Source organism: Mus caroli, unplaced genomic scaffold, assembly GCF_978045245.1.
Source record: "Mus caroli unplaced genomic scaffold, Mus_caroli_1 scaffold_20, whole genome shotgun sequence".
NCBI classification, from domain to species: Eukaryota; Metazoa; Chordata; class Mammalia; order Rodentia; family Muridae; genus Mus; species Mus caroli.
In genome coordinates, this window is record NW_028227275.1 from 45,656 (window position 1) to 66,319 (window position 20,664).

Here is a 20,664-nt window from a genome sequence, read left to right on the forward strand (position 1 = left end):
GTCCACAGTCTACATGGTCTGTGGAACTCAGTGACTATCAACATGAAACTGCCTCTCCCTGACTTGGACTTTGTAATACAATGTCATGAGTATCCACAGGATCTCAGAGTGTACAATTACTGAATGTCTCACTGTGAATCATCTGACACAACCCACTGACACCATTTCTCATTATGTTCACATAATCAGCTTGTTGAAATGTTCCAAGGACCAAATTTGTAAAAAAGGGGCTTCCTTCCAGATGTTCACAAACAAGAGTGATATCATAGAACCTGAGAATGAATTATCCTAAGTATTTACCTACCCGTGTTTATTACATGAGCTGTGGACACCAGTTGGAGAGTCCCAGGGAAGAGAGTGTTTAAGTTTCCTCAAGGTCTCAGAAACAATCTGAAAAAAAAAATCATGAATATGAAACAAACCTCTCCTTTGCCCAGAGAAATAAAAGCTGGTAGAAATTTGATGTGCTGATGTGCATGGCACTTCACAATCCACACTGCCCAGGTTTAAGGCAGGATGAATACGTTCAATTTGATGGTAGTCTTCTTCCTCCTCAACATTCCACTTGTCATGGCAAATTTCCTTGATCCCATGTGATTTTGGAGAATAAATTTGCCTGAAGTCAATGACAGAGACTTGGAGGGAACTTGTTCCTTCATACTTGGAGCAATTGAGATGTCTATGGAGAAGGATTACTTCAACCAGATTCTGAATGTCCTGTAAATGCATTTGTATTTTCCATGTAAATGACAACTTGAATATTTCTTGAGTGGTCTGGGGATAAAGATTAGGCAAATACTTGAATCTTCTTTCCTGTTACTAAATCTGAACACCAGAAACAACGTTAACTCCTTTACAGATTTGATTCTATTTTCTCCTTTTAATTAATCCAGTGAAGGTTTTGATTTTTCTCCCACATGGCTTCTGATTTAAGGCTGGAAGCTGGGGAATAAAGGACTATGAACATTAATCCATCACATGACACCCTCCTAATAACAGTTGATATTGCACTCTAGACAGTGATGACTTATTGAAATGTATCCTGTATATTTCATTGTGTTTTATCTCCAGTATATGTAAATAGAAGGTCATAAACTCTGCTGTCAGCCCTTGCATAAGCGTGTTGATCCTAGAGCATATGCTGGTTCCAGGAACTATTCAATCCTAGTTGTCAAGAACTTTACATATATACAAACTTACCCTCTCAAAATCATTGCATGTGATCACTTCTTGCCTTATAAAGCTTCATAAGGTTTGGAAAGAAAGATCGTTACACCCAGAAATTCATACTTCATGAATGCCTGGATGCATATTTTTCTATGTTTATGAGCTAGGAATGTTAAGGTAATTAGAAGGCAAGGCATCCAAATGTTTTGAAAGATAAAATCCAAAAGCACTGTGGCTTCATGCTTCACAGTGTTCATATACATTCATTGGCTTTTATGTTTTTAATGTTCAGTTCTCCACTCTCTTTAGAGTAAAACATATTTGGAACATAGGCAATCAATTGATATGTTTACATTCTATGAATAGTGAGGCTATCAATAATAGTGGTGACTGCTTACATTTCTTGTCACTGGTGTGTATAACATTTGTGGTGTGGGATAGTTGGGAACATTTGAGAACAGTGACACAGGAGTTTTCTATTAGTTTTTTTCCCTCATTATTTAAGAAGCATGTCTTCTCTTTTCATGTCTAAGTTAGCTCTGACCATTTTATGATATTTCTATCTTGGGAGACTTCTCTCAGTAATCTTAGTAAATATAAGTGTACACGTTACCAATGTGGTATCAATACACATTTTGTGGATTGCTGAGAATTGTTTGAAAACACAGCCCTTTATATTATGAGGCTACACAGACAGCTTAAGTAACTGATGTTTCCTAAAGTTTAATTGGAGGTTGTAGTTTGAGCATTACACAAGGTCTATTCTCAAAATTCTTTTGTGTATTAGTAAAATTTTTAATTGTGATTTTTTTGTGTGATAATAAAAATATTCTGTGAGGGCCTATTTTATAGAGCATATAATGAAAACACCATAGGGGTAAATTTTTGGTGAAAAACTGATTGTATTTACCTCAAATTTAATCATTAAATATATAGGTGTATGTTTAGTGTTTATAGATAAATTATATGAAACAACAAGGATGAGACAGGAGATATTATTCTTTACATAAACATAAATACAATATGGCATTATTCCATTCCTACTTATTTGTGGACCACTTTTATTACAAAAGAAGAACATATTCTATAGAATTATACTAAAATCCCTCCTATGTCATAAACATAATATGGCACATACAAATATCACTGAAATTTTCTTATTTTTCTACTTCTCAGTAGGATGCTAAGTTAGCTAATCTCTCTTTACAGTTATTTTAGTGTAACTGTAAAGGTTATCAAAGATGTTTCATGTAATCTCCCCCAAGCCTGAAGCAGGCTGAGCCAGACCTTGACCTTTTCTACCACTAAGGAGATTACCTAAGATGGAGCCTTCCTAGATCACTCTATTGTTCAGCCACTATCTCTGTTCCTCTTCAAGATACTGCTACCTGCTGAGAGGCAGCCGAGCTATTCCTGAGACTACATCCTATCCTGCATGTGGTCACCTGCAGCTGGGCTCCAAGAATGAATTGGCAGGAATGGGACTTCCCCCCTTCTTTATAAGCGCATTCGCCATTAAACATTTGAGCCTTGATCAGGAACCTTGTCTTGGCTCAATTTCTTTCTCTTTTCAGCCTGGTTTACCTCCCAGGTGAAACCCCATTTCTTGTGAGCTGTGGGCCGGTTCCCAACAGTTTGGCGTCCGAATGTGGGACCAGAGGAATGGCAGAAAAATGCTGAAGAAACGCTGCTTGGTAATGGAGCTCAATGGGAAGAAAAAGAATCAGAGAATTCATATTGGGGCACGGTGAAGCAACAGGTAAAGGGTTGCTGGAAGTGTGGAAGATTCGGGCTAAGGTTGGAATCAGTTCTAACCCAACGCTGGATTCACTTAGGTCAGCAGCGAATTATCAGAACTAGGAACTGATCAGGCAGTTGTCCGCAGTTTTCAAAAAACTGCTTTAGGCGAGAGGAAAAAGGATTTAAATTAAATAATCAGGCTGATGTCCGAAGTCAGGAGCTGCAACAGACGGGAGAAACAGGGTTTGTTATAATAAAATAATATAGAGGAAACTGGATTTTGAAACTCTCCCAGAGGCAGAGAGAAATTCAGGGGACACCCTGCCTTTTTCCCTCTGATCCTTATAGCAGAAGTACTCTGTCCTCTTTGTGTTGTCTAACATCTAATGTCTGGTGCACCTGTCTGTTCACGAGTTCAATACATGTGTGTTTCGTCTGAATGACTGAGTGTTCTGTGTTTCATGTTGGAAAATAAAGATGGCTAAAACTTTATCTGCTGGTTCAGCAAGCACAGCAGGGGAGCCACTGCTGGAAAAGCTGCTCTTAAAGAAAGGGAGTTTGCAGCCTCTTGGTTTTGGGGTGAAAAAACTGATAGATGTTTTTTTCCTAGAGGGTCTCTGCAATCGTGATTATTGTGTTTAGCTAATGACAAGGTGCTTTTCTTGTCTTATAATTATAGCTAGAAAAATTAAAATTCTTTGATTGGTCTAAATTTACAAGATTCATGTAGCCACTTAATTTGGTTTTTTACTGGTCAAAAAGGTGTAACACTGGTTACTAGTAAGTTAGCTTTAAATTGGTAACTCAGGTTTGGAGTCTTTCCAACATGGGGCATAAAGCAGGCCGAAAAACTAGGCCTCTAAGGGATATTTCTAGTTGAGATAATATTTAATGTGATTCTTATCCAAAAAGGTAGACTTAAAGATAAGATTAAAACAATGTCTCTTTAATGAAGCATTAAAATCTGCACTGTCATGCATTCATCGGTATAAACTGGCAGCCAAATTTTGCAACGTGATAAGTGAAGTTTTGATGTTTATTCTAAGGTGATAAATTGTTTTGAAATTGGGTTTTGCTTTTCCAAGGTTGTAGTTATAGTCTAATATTACAAAAGAAACTTAAAAATTCTGAAATCTGTCCTCATGGCAAGAGGAACTAAGCTCAGAGCAGCCTCTGTGAGGCTTGTGTGACCTTCTTTTGTCTTGCAAACGGTGCCTAAGGAAACTCTAGAAACTTGCCTCTCCTTGCCTTCAGGGAAAATCCCTTTTATCTAAAAGAGCACCTTTGCAGATCTACCCAGATGTTGTTCTAAATAAAGTTTAAATTCTAAGTTTATAAAAGGTTAATCAGGCTGTAGAATTTATCAGGACATTGCAATTTGACTTGCCTACTTCATGTAAAGTTATTATAGATTTAAATTTGCTTTTTCCTTTGCATTCTGATAATTGTAAAGAGTTTTGCTTCTAGTGAACTGGTGATCACTGGAAAATTTTGCCTCTAGGTATGGCTAAGATGGCTTTACATTATGTACGAAAATTTTTTATTATCTCTGCTTCAATATAAGAAGCTAAGAGTTTGAATCTTTCAGTGTATATTGTTTCCTAAGTGGAAAGTATTTTATTAGCCAATGCCTCTCAAGGGAAGTTTACTTAAAAGGAGCTTTTAAATTCTGGGGAGTAGCTGTTGCTCCAGAAAAGATTCAGAGGTAATATCTTTTTAATACTTAGGGTTTTAGTTATACTATAAAAGGCTTTGCAGAAAATAAAGCTTTTATAATTGTTATCAATTATAATCAATGGTAATTAAATATTAGCTGTGTCCACAGCAATTCTTTGCAAGAGAAAACATTATTGTAAAGTAATTTTTCCTCTTCTCCAGGCTGACCGTTGGCCCACGTGGAGCTGGCCTACTGCTGGCTGCTGCTGGGGGTGGGCCTTGGGGCACACAGCTTTCCCTGAGAGGTGGTGGCACGGGAGGCCGCCAGAAAGCCAGCACCTTTGTAGGGAACTCAGGGGAGGGCCGTGCTCGCCATTGCCTCCATGAGCCTCCACCTGTCCCTGCCAGGAGTAGCCATATTTTTCCCACTAGAACTCGGGGTGCTCTGCTGCCCTCACTTGGGCTCTCTGACCTACAACAGATTGGGCGGCTTCAGCCTCTTCTGCCTGAGAGGAAGGCTGGAGGCAGGCGAGGCCGAGGTGGTGTTCACCTCAAAGCACAGTTTTAACATCCTATTAAGGCTGCTGTGGTGCTAATAAAGAATTGTAAAATACATTCGTATATTTTAGAAAACCTACAACATGGGTCTTCAATTCTATTCCATTGATCTAGCTGTCTTGTCACTGTACCAGTACCATGTAGTTTTTATCACTATTGCTCTGTAGTACAGCTTGAAATCTGGGATGCTGATTCCCCTAGAAGTTCTTTTATTGTTGAGAATAGTTTTTGCTATCCTGGGTTTTTGGTTATTCCAGATGAATTTGAGAATTGCTCTTTCTAACACTATGATGAATTGATTTGAAATTTTGATGGGGATTGCATTGAATCTGTATGTTGCTTTCAGCAAGATGGCCATTGTTAGTATATTAATCCTGACAATCCATGGGAGAAATTCTGTAATTGTTAATATATTAATCCTGACAATCCATGGGAGAAATTCTGTACCATACCCAACTTGAGAAATAAGTTTTATGGTGTAAGTTGTCTCTATTTTTTTTTTTACAAAAATAAATTTGATCACTATAAAAAAAGAAAAAGAAAACCTACAACAAAAATTGTGTCTTAAGAACCTAACAAAGTTTCTTAAGGTCTGTTCCTTGTTCAAAACAGCAATTAAATTGGTTATTACAGAATATTAATATTCAATCTATTGCATGCCATCATTTTAAATAAAATTGACAATCATTATCCCAAAGATAAATTAAAAAATTATTCTTATGCATGCTTCTGTATCTTCTATGAATTCATGCATGCATGCATCCCAATTACTGTGTTTAAAACCAGCTCTTCTATGGGAGAAAAGTATATGTGAATTGGATCACACACTTATTCTTTTGAGCTTCCCCCTGCTTCAACACAGATAATTAAATTGTGTGCTGTAAATAGTGTTTTAAAACGTTGAATAATCAAGCACATTATTTTAATCATACTTTTATTTTATGAATTTTGAAATATGGATGTCAAAGAACTTAATAGATGCCTTGTAGTATCTTAAAAACCAGACATAATCATGTCTAGGTGAGATGAAAAGGATCTACTTATTGGCATATGGCTTGATCCTGAACAGCTACTTTATTGTGGAAGGGAAAAGCATAGGTTCTCTTCACAGAACGCTGCAGAAGCATGACGGCTAATTCGTGTGACAAGCTGACACATGAGTTCACTGAGTGCCCTGACTGTAGTGACAAGAAAGCTGAATTGGAAGCCATGCGTGGTGGCGCACGCCTTTAATCCCAGCACTCGGGAGGCAGAGGCAGGCGGATTTCTGAGTTCGAGGCCAGCCTGGTCTACAAAGTGAGTGCCAGGACAGCCAGGGCTACACAGAGAAACCCTGTCTCGAAAAACCAAAAAAAAAAAAAAAAAAAAAAAAGAAAGCTGAATTGGGTAAATGTGTTTGACCCACCTTTGTTTGCCATTTTCCCAGTTTGGACAAGCTAAGCTGCCTTGTTTCAAGCTTTTTAAACCTTATGGGACATAGAACGTTAGAGACCGTGTAATCTGACTTAGAAAGATTAGTCACAAGAAAGAGTTATAGTGATTCTTCTCCTTCCTTCATTGTGACCAGTTAGTCCAACTCAATCTTGGACTGGTCTAGTAATAATTCCAGTATTAGAGAATCCTAGGGAAGACAGCTAAAATCTTAATTACCTAGTGTGGGAAGCCGTTTCAGAGTGGCAGTTACAGAGTGGCAGTTACAGAGTGGCAGTTGCAGAGTGGCAGTTGGCTACTGCTGGTCACCACACATACATAGGCAGTAAAGGTTCTTTTGCCAAGATGAGGTTTTGAGAATTAACCAAAGTTAACCAATCAGATGAGAGACAAGTTAACCAATCAGATGAGAGACAAGTTAACCAATCAGATGAGAGAGAATGCCTCTCCTAGGCCTATATAAGCAGCACCAGTTCTGGGCTTGGGGTCTCTCTCTTCGCCTCTACAATCAAGCTCTCCCAATAAACGTGTGCAGAAGGATCCTGTTGCAGCGTCCTTCTTCCTGGTCAGTTGGGCGCACGCAAGAAGTGGTGCCGAAAACCCGGGAAAAGAAACATCTTCAGGCACGAGCGAAGACCCCCTGCTACAGGGAGGATCCAGAACTGCATGGCGGGGAAGGAGCGGTTAATAAAGTGTTCCCGTAAAACAGACTGCTGAGAAGGATCCGGCATGGATTCAGAACTCTTCAGCTGGGAACGGTGGTACCGGTAAGTATAAAGAAATTAATGTGAATCTCTGAGAGGCATGCTCTCCTATGAAATAGATCCGATAATGGTCGCTGGGGTTGTGCTGCTTGCTATCTTTCTTGCCTTGATCTTATGCCATAGTCCTAATTGTCATCGCCCAAAATGTAAAGATACAAAAGATAGTATAAAAAATAAAAAGCAAGTGGGGCGTGGTGGCGCACGCCTTTAATCCCAGCACTCGGGAGGCAGAGGCAGGCGGATTTCTGAGTTCGAGGCCAGCCTGGTCTACAAAGTGAGTTCCAGGACAGCCAGGGCTATACAGAGAAGCCCTGTCTCGAAAAACCAAAATAAATAAATAAATAAATAAATAAATAGCAGAAAAATAAGTCAATTTACCCTCCTCTCGAGGACTCTGAGTTGTTAGAGTTGTCCAGCTCAGAGGATTTGGAATTATCAGCAGGGGAGGAGGAAGATTTGAAGGAGGCTGCTGCTGAGTATGAGGCAGAAAGATCTGGTCCAATAGGGAGGAGTTTCGGTGCTCCCCCACCTACTCTGCCTTATGCAGATAAGAAAGCAATTGGCAATGGTCACTCTTTTTGAACTCCTAGAGGGTTGTGAAAAATATGTCAGGCTTTTCCTGTTTTTCAGGATCATGCTCAACAGCGATATTATGAGCCAATATCATATAAACAGGTGAAAGAGTTAGCAGAGTCAGTAAGGACATATGGAGTTAATGCCTCATTTACTCAGTCCCAAATAGATAGACTGGCTCACAATGCCATGACTCCTTTTGATTGGATGAGTGTGGTAAAGGCATGTCTTACGATGGGACAGTATCTAGATTGGAAGTCTATATGGCATGATCTGTGTTTGAGTCAGGCCCGTGCTAATGCTACTGCAGGGCAACAAGCATGGAGCTTTGAAATGCTTACAGGTCAGGGTATATGGACAAACAATCAATTAGCATACCCAGTGCAGGTCTATGATCAAATCAATCAGGCAGCAGTGAAAGCCTGAAAAGCATTGCCTAATCGAGGAGAGGTATCTGGTAACTTGACAAAAATTATTCAGGGAAATAATGAGCCGTTCTCTGAATTTGTGGCTCGCATGATGGAAACAGCAGGACGCATATTTAGTGATCTGAGGCCGCAATGCCATTAATTGAACAATTAGTTTACGAGCAATGTACCAAAGAATGCAGGAATGCTATCACGCCATGGAAAGGGAAAGGACTACAAGCATGGATGAAAGCCTGTAGACAAATAGGAGGACCCTTTTCAAATGCAGGGCTGGCTGCCGCAGTTTTGATGGCGCAAACAAAAGAAATCACATGCTATAATTGTGGACAAACAGGTCATATGCAAAAGCAGTGTACAAAGGGTAGAAAGAGTAGGTTTGAAAAGACAGTACCAGGTATTTGCCCAAAATGTGGGAAAGGAAGACATTGGGCAAATGAATGTAGATCAGTCAGAGATATAAAAGGAAGGCCAATACCTCAGTTTAAAGTACAACAGCCAAAAAACGGAATTAGGGGCCCCCATCCCCAGGGCCCCCAAATGTATGGGGCATTTCAGACCACAGTGTCCATGAGGTCACCCAGAGACCGAGGAGAGCCACTCCGGGTTCAGCAGGATTGGACATCTGTGCCACCTCCAGAGTAATTCTTACACCTCAAATGGGGTGCCAACCTATTTCATCAGATTTTAGAGGTCCCTTACCAAAGGATACAGTGGGCCTACTGTTGGGTAGGTCCTCTTCTACTTTGAAAGGACTGATGATACATCCCGGAGTTATAGACTCCGATTATGAGGGACAAGTTAAGATTAACCCCGAGGTATCGTAGCCATTTCTCCTGGAGATCGCATTGCTCAATTGCTGATTCTTCCTAGTTTGCATAACATGTTCCCTAGTAGTCAGGATTCCCGAGGAGATAAGGGACTTGGTTCTACAGGAACTAATGTGGCCTACATATCTTTAGATTTGGATAATCGTCCCACTTTACAATTACAAATAGAAGGAAAAACCTTTCAAGGTATAATGGATACAGGAGCAGATAAAAGCATTATAACCAGTAATTGGTGGCCTGCTTCTTGGCCTGTTAATCAATCGTCACATAGCTTACAAGGATTAGGATATGAGGCTACCCCAACTATAAGTGCAAAATCCTTACAATGGAAAGATAAAGAAGGAAGGACAGGGCTTTTTCAACCTTATGTACTCCCTTTACCTGTAAACTTATGGGGAAGAGATGTGTTGTCAGCCATGAACTTTATACTGACTAATGATTACTCTCAGAAAAGCAAGGAAATGATGAAAGGAATGGGATATATACCTGGACTAGGTCTTGGAAAAAATTTACAAGGCAGAATTTCACCAGTTAAAGCCACAGAAAAAGCAGATAAGAAAGGGCTGGGTTTTTTCTAGGGGCCACTGAGGAGCCTTTGCCCATTCCGTGGCGTACGGAGGACGCGGTGTGGGTGCCTCAATGGCCTTTACCCTCTGATAAGTTAAAAGCAGTTACAGAATTAGTACAAGAACAATTAGACCTGGGACATGTGAAACCCACACAATCACCCTGGAATACACCTATTTTTATTGTAAAGAAGAAGTCAGGTAAATGGAGATTGTTACATGACTTAAGAGCCATTAATGCACAAATGCAAGTTATGGGTCCTGTACAAAGAGGACTCCCCCTACTCTCAGCTCTACCTAAGGGTTGGAGAATTATAGTAGTAGATATTAAAGACTGTTTCTTTTCCATTCCATTGAATAAGAAAGATCAACCTAGATTTGCATTTGCCCTGCCTTCTATTAATCATATGGAGCCTGATAAAAGGTATCAATGGCGGGTATTGCCCCAAGGAATGGCAAATAGCCCTACCATATGTCAGTTATACGTAGGAAAAGCTTTGCAACCAGTTAGAGATGGTTTCCCCACCTTAAAAATTTGTCACTATATGGACGATATTGTGATTTGTGGACCTGAAGAAGAAAGTATACAGCAAGCTTATGGCTTGCTTAATGAAACTTTAAAATATAATGGCTTGATTATTGCACCAGAAAAAGTACAGCAGTCTAATGTTAGCCATTTTTTAGGAGCCACTATTACTCTACGGTGTGTCACCCCACAAAAGATTAGTATAAGAAAAGATCATCTAAAGACATTAAATGATTTTAAAAAATTATTAGGAGATATAAATTGGATTAGACCTTATTTAAGGATCCCTACTTCGGAATTAAAACCTTTATTTCAAATTTTAGAATGAGAATCACATATTACCTCATTGAGACAATTGACACCTGAGGCTTCTGATGTTCTTAGGAAGGTGGAAAGAGCTATCCAAAAAGCACAGTTAAATCGTATAAATGAGCAAGAATCTTTGTACCTATGCATATTAAGAACCATAAATTTGCCAACTGCTGTGTTATGGCAAGATGGTCCTTTAGTATGGATACATCCACATCTATCCCCTAATAAGACTATAGAGCATTATCCCATCATGGTGGCAAATATGGCCCATAAAGGTATAAAAAGTTCAATTACTCACTTTGGAAAAATGCCTGATAGCATAATTGTTCCCTATACTGCCGCACAAATGCAAATGTTATGTGCGACTATAGATGAATGGGCCATTCTTAGATGCAGTTATTCTGGTTTAATTGATAATCATTATCCTAAACATCCTTTATTACATTTTATGATATTGCATCCAGTGATATTTCCAAAGGTAACGGCTAATTCTCCTATAAAGGGAGCCGTTGATATTTATACTGATGGATCCAAAACAGGAATTGGAAGTTATGTGATAAATGAAAAGGCTGTAAGGTTGCAATTTACACCAGGAGCCCCTCAATTAGTAGAATGTTTGGTGGTTTTAGAAGTCTTTAAAAGATTTCTTATGCCCATAAATATTATCTCTGATTCTGTTTATGTGGTTAATGCTGTACTAGCATTAGAGACTGTCGGAAATTTTAAGCAGTCTAGTCCAGTATCTGAAATTTTGATGAAAATACAAGATTGTATTTTGATGCGTGAGCACCCCTTTTATATTCAACATATTAGAGCACATACATCATTACCAGGACCTATGGTTAAGGGAAATGCAATTGCTGATTCAGCCACCAGAGATATGGTTTTCCTATCACAAAACTCTATAGACAGTGCTAAGAATTTTCATCAACTTTATCATGTCCCTGCTTCTACGTTACGAGAAAAGTTTAAGCTCACACGAACAGAAGCTCGAGATATTGTCCTACAGTGTGGTAGATGTGTAGAATTTATTAATGCACCTTCTGTGGGCGTTAATCCTCGCGGATTGCGACCCCTAGATATTTGGCAAATGGACGTCACGCATATCCCAGCTTTTGGGAAATTATAATATGTACATGTGTCCATTGATACCAGTTCTGGTGTCCTACATGCCTCTCCATTGACAGGGGAAAAAGCAGTTCATGTCATATCTCACTGCTTGGAGGCTTGGGCTGCATGGGGTAAGCCTTTAGTGCTAAAAATAGATAATGGTCCTGCGTATACTTCTTCTAAATTTAGCCAATTTTGCAAACAAATGGAAGTGAAACATATTACTGGGTTGCCCTATAATCCACAGGGCCAAGGCATCATTGAGAGAGCCCATCGTACTTTGAAACAATATTTGCAAAAACAAAAAGGGGGGATAGAGGATATGACACCAAAGATGGCTCTATCCCTTACAATATTTACTCTTAATTTTTTAAAATTGGATGATGCTGGAAGATCACCAGCCGAAAGGCACGGACAATGGCCTCACTTGCCCAATGAAATGGTCAAGTGGAAAAATGTCCTTGATAATAAATGGTATGGCCCGGATCCTATATTAATCAGATCCCGGGGAGCTATTTGTGTTTTTCTGCAGGGTGAAGAAAATCCACTTTGGGTTCCGACGCGACTGACAAGGACCGTGAAAGATCAAGATGAATCCCAAGATGATCCTGCTATTCTTACTCCTGATGATTGAGACCGGGATAAGTATACCTTTGTGGGCCATAGTAAGATCATGGCCAGTACCTTTACCGGTACATCCCAATTCTTCTACCTAGCCTTTGTCTTTTGCAAAGGAATGTTTTTTGGATGTGCCTTATGCACGACAAACTCCTCAAGAGCCACGGGTGTATAAGAGTACTAGTTTTCATTTAAATTATACACTATGCTTTGTGCATAATGTGGATAAACCTTTTACACCATGTATATATTTTTTAAGAAAAATATTATCTCTAATTGGGCAGATCAAATCAATACTGCTGACACTATAAGTCAGATAGCAGAAAAAACGTCTGAGGCATTGCTTACCCTGCAAAGGGTGGATTCTCATATCACCTCAGGGTTAATGTTAGTGAATCAGAGAATGGATATTTTACAACATAACATGGAACAGATGATGGATGTCATACAAATGAGTTGTGTGGCATCCACTCCGCATGTGTGTACTACTCCTGTTCGGTATATTAATGATTCTTTTATTAGAAGTACAGACCTATCGAATTATCTGAAGGGGAGCTGGTCACAGGAGCTGGAAAGGTTGCAGACGAAGCTGCAGATACAGATCCTGAACCTTAATGGAACCAGAGTGGAAACAGTGACCCTTGGAGGCTTTACCTCTTGGCTTACATCTGCATTTTCTTACTTTAAGGAATGGGTGGGAGTGATTTTGTTTGGTGCTGCCATATGCTGTGGACTGGTGTTCATGCTCTGGTTGGTATGCAAATTCAGAACCCAACAAAAACGTGACAAGGTGATTATAACTCAGGCAATTTTAGCTATTGAAAACAGCACCTCCCCTGTGGTTTGGTTATCTATGCTCAAGAATTAGTTGGCATCTGAGTTCTCTGCTCTTGCATCCCACGGATTTATGGATCCATTGCACTGGGATGAGAGAGACTCAACAATCATTGATCAGCCCTTGCACATTGCTGAGGTTTCCTCATTGCACGCGATAGGGTGATCATGATTTCCCCACTAATTCATTTTTTGGCTGGCCTCTTTTGTAGAGTTCGCCCTAGGTCATTTAGCAGTTACTGTCACACAGCACTGCGGTATCCAGAGACGGGCAACTTTCCTCGTGCACAGACCAACCTAAGACACGGGGCCCAGTGGCGATAGGGTTACCCTATGACAGGAAAGGCTGTGACAGAGGAACGACCTAAAACAGGAGCCATGGCAGATGGACATAATTGCACAGGCCTAGACCAGCCTCATTTTATTAAAACAAAAAGGGAAAGATGTGGGAAGCCGTTTCAGAGTGGCAGTTACAGAGTGGCAGTTGCAGAGTGGCAGTTGGCTACTGCTGGCCACCACACATACATAGGCAGTAAAGGTTCTTTTGCCAAGATGAGGTTTTGAGAATTAACCAAAGTTAACCAATCAGATGAGAGACAAGTTAACCAATCAGATGAGAGACAAGTTAACCAATCAGATGAGAGAGAATGCCTCTCCCAGGCCTATATAAGCAGCACCAGTTCTGGGCTTGGGGTCTCTCTCTTCGCCTCTACAATCAAGCTCTCCCAATAAACATGTGCAGAAGGATCCTGTTGCAGCGTTGTTCTTCCTGGCCAGTTGGGCGTGTGCAAGAACCTAGCAAAGTTAATTTGGAGCACAGCCTCCACTCCCAGAAAGTTACAGCCTTTCTGTGATTCTCAAAGCCACCTCCCCCTCACCAGGAGCTCTAAGTCTAAACCTGATCTTGGCTAATTTGCAATTGAATGGAGTACCTGGACTTTCCCAAAGAAGCTTTTGTACTGTTGCTTTTCACTGTCTTTGTTTTTCAAGCAGGTCAGTCAATGCCCTTCAGCCTGACTGCAGCAGGTGTGCATCCTTGCCTCCACCAGCGCAAGTGGCAGTTATTAATCTTCATTGAGGAAGCATTCTAAGTACATATTGTGGCTTTTGGTCTGATTCGGGAATAAGGTTTGCTATGAGGGTCGGACAGTCTAAGACAGGCACCCAGATCTCAGAATCATATCAATCTAGACAGAGGTACATGCCAAGAGGCCGTGGTTTATTAATAATACACCACAGAGCCATGTAAAAAATTGGAGAAAAAGGTTAATGTCTTAGAAGTAGTAGTCTTAACAATAGGGCAGGACATAGCATATATTAAGGCTATAAAGGCAGAAATTTCAGATATTAGCAAAAGTTACTTGGACACTTGGAACATTGATGAATTGGCCAGAGATTTAAAAAATAACCTAAGTGCATTAAACCCCCTGGATTGGGTTCAATATATATTCCTACTTGCTATTATTATTGGCACTATTTTATTAATAAATTGTTGTGTTTCTACTCATCTTTAGAGCACTCCTGAGATCTGTAGCTACGACAAGGTGGGATGTTCTGGAAATTTGGCAGAAATATAAGAAAGGGGGAGAATGCTATGCACACTCCAGTGAAGTTTGCTTGGCAGGCCGAGAGGCCTGGGAGTACTCACGAGGCAAAGAGTTTCACAGAAACTCACCTCCTGGAACTTTGGCGTTCTCATACTCATACACTATCCCCGCATTAGTCTTGGTGTATGGATCCCCGTGCTCTCTTTTAGTATTATCTTATTATAAGTGCCTGTTAAGACTGAATTCTGACATAGCTAAGCCTTCACCAGAGTTCCAAAGTCCTAGAAAGACCTTGAAGCCAACAAACTTGAAATTCAGTAGGAATTCAGGAAGAAAGTTATCTATTCAGTAACTAATTAAGCATTACAAAGGACCAAGCCAGAATAGCTCAGGGCTAGTCTGCAGAGTGTTAACTTGAGGCAGTAACCAGTCTTACCCAAACACAATGGCCTAGCGAATAGGTGGGTTTACCATGAGAAAAGTTAGGGAATCCCACTGAGACAGGTTTCTTCACTAGGCCCAAAGAAATCAGGCAGAACTATAGAGCATAAATAAATTTTATGCCTCAGTCCAGCTTTTTTTTTAAATATTAATAACAGGGAGGAAATTGTAACCTCCCCCAAGCCTGAAGCAGGCTGAGTCAGACCTTGACCTTAGGAGATTACCTAAGATGGAGCCTTCCTAGATCACTCTATTGTTCAGCCACTGCTGCTGTTCCTCTTCAAGATACTGCTACCTGCTGAGAGGCCGCCTAGCTATTCCTGAGACTACATCCTATCCTGTATGTGGTCACCTGCAGCTGGGCTCCAAAAATGAATTGGCAGGGAATGAGCCTCCCCACTCCTTTATAAGTGCATTCACCATTAAACATTTTGAGCCTTGATCAGGAACCTTGTCTTGGCTTGATTTCTCTCTTGCCCACCTAGTTCCCCTCTGTTTTCAGCCCCAGTTTGCCTCCCAGTTGAAACCCCGTTTCTTGTGAGCTGCGGGCCAGTTTCCAACAGTTTCATAGAAATTAAGTTATAATGATGAGAAGTCACCAGAGTGAACATATCACATTCCTTTGTAAATAGAAAGTTGATAAATGATACTTTGGTGGTGGGGCAAGCCATTTTTCTCTGCATTAAGAACCTGGCAGAAGTGTACACCTGAACATTTGAAGGGAGGATAGTCTTTAACAAAGTATCTTATAAAACACTTGGATGTATATGGGGCTGTGAAAGGCAGCCTATTTTGGTTGAATGAGGTTTTCTCTGGAGACCCAGTAGGAAACTCTACAAGGGACGGAGCAGTGAGCCATGTTCCCAAAGACAGGTGCCTGACACCACAGAGCCCCCCCAACTCCATAATTTTGTGACTATAAGTAACTCAGACAATGTCCCAAGCTTCTGGCATTCTGGCTAGACTCCACCCCCACAGTTACCTGACTATAGGTATGCTCCTTCCCACAGTTACCTGACAACAGCAAGGTAGCCCAGCCCACTATAAAAGGAGCTACTTGGCCCCTCCTTGCTCTCTTTAAGCTCTCACCTTTCTTATTCTCATCTCTAGCCCTCCTTCTCTCTCTCCCTTCCTCCCTCTCTCCACATGGCCATGGCCAGCCTCTCTCCCTCTTTCTACCTTCTCTCTTTCTCCCTGCCTTTCTACAATAATCCTCTATAACTGTAGACTGTCTCTGCTTATCAAGGCCTGCCGTGCTTGAACCATGGATTAGGCTTTTCCCTAACGAGCCATATCTAACCTCCATCCAGAAGGCCTTTCTGTATTCCAGCCACGGACCAGACCAAGGATTCTCACCCATGTGGGAACCACCCACTGCCCCCTCTCCCCCTGCCCTCCCCTTCCTTTGTCCCCAGGGCTGACTGAGCCACCCCCGGGGCTCCCATTTTGTTCTCAGCTCTTCTGTTGTGTCCAGCAACGTCTGGAATGCCTGAGACTGAGAACCTGTTACTTAGGACTTCCCCTTGTCCATCCCCCAGTCAGCTGGGATTCAATGGCTTCCCACAGCCAGACACTTACCCAGGGCCAAGTGAAAAGCATGCAGCAGTCTTCTGCATCTGCCCACCCAGAGCACTGGAACTCTGGTGGGACATGGGTTTTCTCCCACTCCCTTTATTCCCTCACACCCCATAGATGTATTGCCCTATTATGACCTAAATGAAACTTGCTCAAATACATACAAACATGTGCATAGACATGTATCAATTACCAAATGCATATTGGATATTTGAATTTATTTAAAAATAAATCTTTAGAATAGATTTTCTTTCAGGAAAAAAATTGAAAGCAAAAATTATCAAGATGAGGATAGATATGAAATGACATTTTAAGAATACTGGCCACTAATTAGAAGTGATTGTAAGTACAGGAACCAAATATTGCTGCAGAAAGACTGATATATCATATTTTCACTGCTTTAATCAATTCAGTTAATTTCACAAGAAAAGATCATAAACTCAATGGCTCTCATAACACAGGTATTTTTATATTGAGCAATAATTTCAAACTGAAGACATGACCAGAATTTTAGTTTTGTCAATATCTGGGGGTTTTCTCTTTACCTTCTCTTCAAGCACTCAAAAACACAGATCAAAATGCTTTTTGTGCATGAGATCAACACCATATTTTATTTATGGGAGACATACTGTCATGAACTTTTAAAGTGTTTGCTTTTCTTCAGGTTCTTATGTCAATCCAATCTCACAACAAAAACCGTTTGTTTCCAACTTTAGAGGTCAGATGCAGAAGAGTGCTTCTACTGAGTATAAATGATAATGTATAGATATATGTCCATAATAAACACTGTAATCTTTTACAGAAAAGCAACTAAAAACCACAAGTATGCTTTGGCATTGGCCTTTCAATGGATGAAATCAACAGGAACCATGATCTTTTACCAAATATGTCTTTGATTATGAAATATGCTTTGGGCCATTGTAATGGAGCAACTTTAACACCTACACCCTATTTTTTGTTTCACGAAAAACAATATAGCCCTCTCCCTAATTATTTCTGTAATGAAGATACTATGTGTTTGTTTCTGCTCACAGGACCTTATTGGGTGACATCTTTAGATTTCTGGAAATACCTGGACAACATCTTATCTCCATGTGTGAGTTATCATAGGCCAAGAATTCTTAAACATCATGTCTTTTGGGGGGGGGACTTTGATAGATATTAAGAAAGTTAATGGATGAAACTGGACATATGATTATGTCAATCTATGTAGTTCCAGGGTACTTACTAATCAGCAACATGATAGGCTTTCTGCTAAGAGTCACATCTAGAAGTTGACAGATTCCAGAAAGGAGGTATAGAGGAGTCCATGAAGAATGGAGTCTGGCATAGCTGTAGAGAGAATCTTGCAGCCTTGACTGACTGGCAGTCAGAATGTTTATTTGCACAAAACTCATTAAGCAGAGATTGATTCATGTTGTTCCAAAACAGAACATATTATTTCTGTCTCCAGATATGTATTATCATCATCTCAGTCATAAGTTTAGATTATCATTGAGAAACTGAAATAACAGAGATATGATTTACAATTATGGTGGTGTTATAAGTTTAGTCATCAGTGATAAATTGTAATGGATCAGACATATATTTTACAAACATTTTCTCTATATCCCAACTTTTAAATATCTGGACTAATTTTTTTTTTTCAAAAACATGACAGACCATTTTTAGTCTGGCAGTCTGTGTTATTACTGTGACACTAGACAGGATGAAAACCTCTAATCCTGTTTGTGGAGTTAGCCATTTTACTACCAGTGAGTGTATGACCAACCATTAAGGGTCAGAGTGCCAATAGTCATTAGATCCTCTGGCAAAAAGTTCAGCAACATACTGCTATAGTTATTATAAATAATTTTCTTTAATAATGTAATGATCATGTCATATCTTTGTGGAACTTATTGCTATGTCTTAATCTTGTTTTTTCTTTTGTTTCCTTGTCATAAGAACATGAGTGGACCTTCACAAGTGAACATTTCTAAGAAAGAGGGGTTGTGTGCTTCTGATATGTAATTCTTTCATATTTTTTCCACATAATTATTTATCCATCATTATAAGACATTGTGTATGGAGGAGATAACTCCATCCAATCTAACTTTGGTTCTGTATATTTTCCTCAAGAAGTACAACTTATGAGTCCCATATATTTTGCCACATAATTGCCTGGGTATTTAGTATGATGAGCTTTTTTAATCAAACCTGCTGCTAACAATTTTAGACTGACAAAACATGTTTACATTTTAAATTCATTTTGTTCTGATGATCTGTTTCCTGAGAAGGCACAGAGGCAGATATTCCCAGAGTATTTTGTATTCTTATCTCTGGCATCTTTATGTGAGTCACAACCTCTAGTATACAAGGAATACCTTCAAGTAGGGCAAGATAAAAAAAAAATTCCCTAAAAACTAAGTCATTGTTATGTGCAGGACTTGCCTTTTAAATCTTAGAAGTATTTCTGGATTAAGGCATAAATGCATTTAACAAAATAGTAGTCAAATATCACCAAGTTGTAAATATATTAAAATTCTTCCAAAACATTGAAAACACAGATATCTAGACTAAAACTGAAAGAAATGATCAAACCCGCTCAGTCAGTCAACAGGTTCTCCAGTGTAGGAGTGAGGATTAAAAAGAAAAAAGACGGTTAGACAACATTGTAGCATGACCCCAGTCAATTCTGAGACTGAAGACACATTTAATTTTCCCAATCCACTTTTTATACCATTTTAATTACATGCAAGTATTAAGGGTGAGCAGTACAATAAGAAACTAACAAGGCAGTAAGCAAAGTCCTGTGATTACTCCCATGACAGTTGTTTAAAAGGGCTTGTCCTAATGACCAAAATGCTTGAGACAACTTCCTTGTCCAAGCCCCAAATCTTGCCTAAAGTCTACTTCTTTTGTTGCACCCTAAGATCAAAATTCCTGCCTTACATACTTTCCTATTATAGCCTAAAGTTAGATTCTTGCCAAAACTTACTTCCTTATCATGCTCTAATGTCAGGTTCCTGCCTGAGCTTACTTCTTTGACATGGCTAATGTCAGATTCCAGTGGGGCAATGGGCTATTCCAGACAGGCTGGTCTACAGTCAAGCTGAGGTCGGAACCCTAGTACCCAGTGGTGATAATTCACCTACATGGGATGGAAGGAGTTCCCTCATGTCTCCTGGACTCAAGGTTCCTGTCGAAGTTACCACCCCCACAGCCTCCATAAGAGAAGTGTGTGGCTAGTAGTCACATAGGCAACTGTCAAGCTTCTGACCTTCAGGCTAGACTCCTCCCAGTTACCTAGCAACAGTAAGGTAACAGCCCATCATAAGAGGGGCTGCTTGGCCCCTCCTTACCCTCTTACTCTCTCCTCGTGCTCTCTCTCTAACCTCTTACTCTCTAGCCTTTCCTCTTTCTCTCTTTTTTCCCCTTCCGTCCTCTTGGCTCTGGCTGGTCTCTCTCTCTCTTTCCACCTTCTCTCTTTCCCCCTGCCTTTCTATAATAAACCTCTAAAACCATAGACTGTCTCTGTTCATCAAGGCACACTGTGCTTTTGACAATGAGATAGGCTTTCTTCAAATGAGCCATTTCTAACCTCCAGTCAGAAGGCCTTCCTGTGCTCTAGCCATGGACCGGACTAAGGACTCTTGCCTGCATGGGAACCTCTCTCCCTCTGGCCTCTCTCCTATAACTCCGGTGCTGAGGGTGTCACCCCGGGACCCCTGGTATTGGGGGCTGCCCCTTGTCCACCCCCTGATGAGTGGGGTCAGTGGCTTAGATGCCCAGCCGGGGCCGAGTGGAAAGTGTCTGGCTGCCCTCCCATGTCTGCCTGCCCAGAGCATAGGATAAACTCTGGCTAGACGTGGGCTCCTTCCCTCCCCCTTCTTCCCTTTCACCCACTTAGTTCCCCACAGATTCCTATCTGAAGCCCATTACCTTGTCCTTGGCCAATGTCATACTCCTGCCAAGCAGCACCCCAAAAGACCCTCCACACAGAAAAGCAGTT

At 40.4% G+C, this 20,664-nt stretch overlaps 1 pseudogene; it reads left to right on the top strand.

Annotated features, from left to right (window-relative positions):
- Positions 1 to 534: 534 nt before the first annotated feature.
- The window catches only part of LOC110288937 (vomeronasal type-2 receptor 116-like), a 29,629-nt pseudogene continuing 9,499 nt past the window's right edge, over positions 535 to 20,664 (top strand).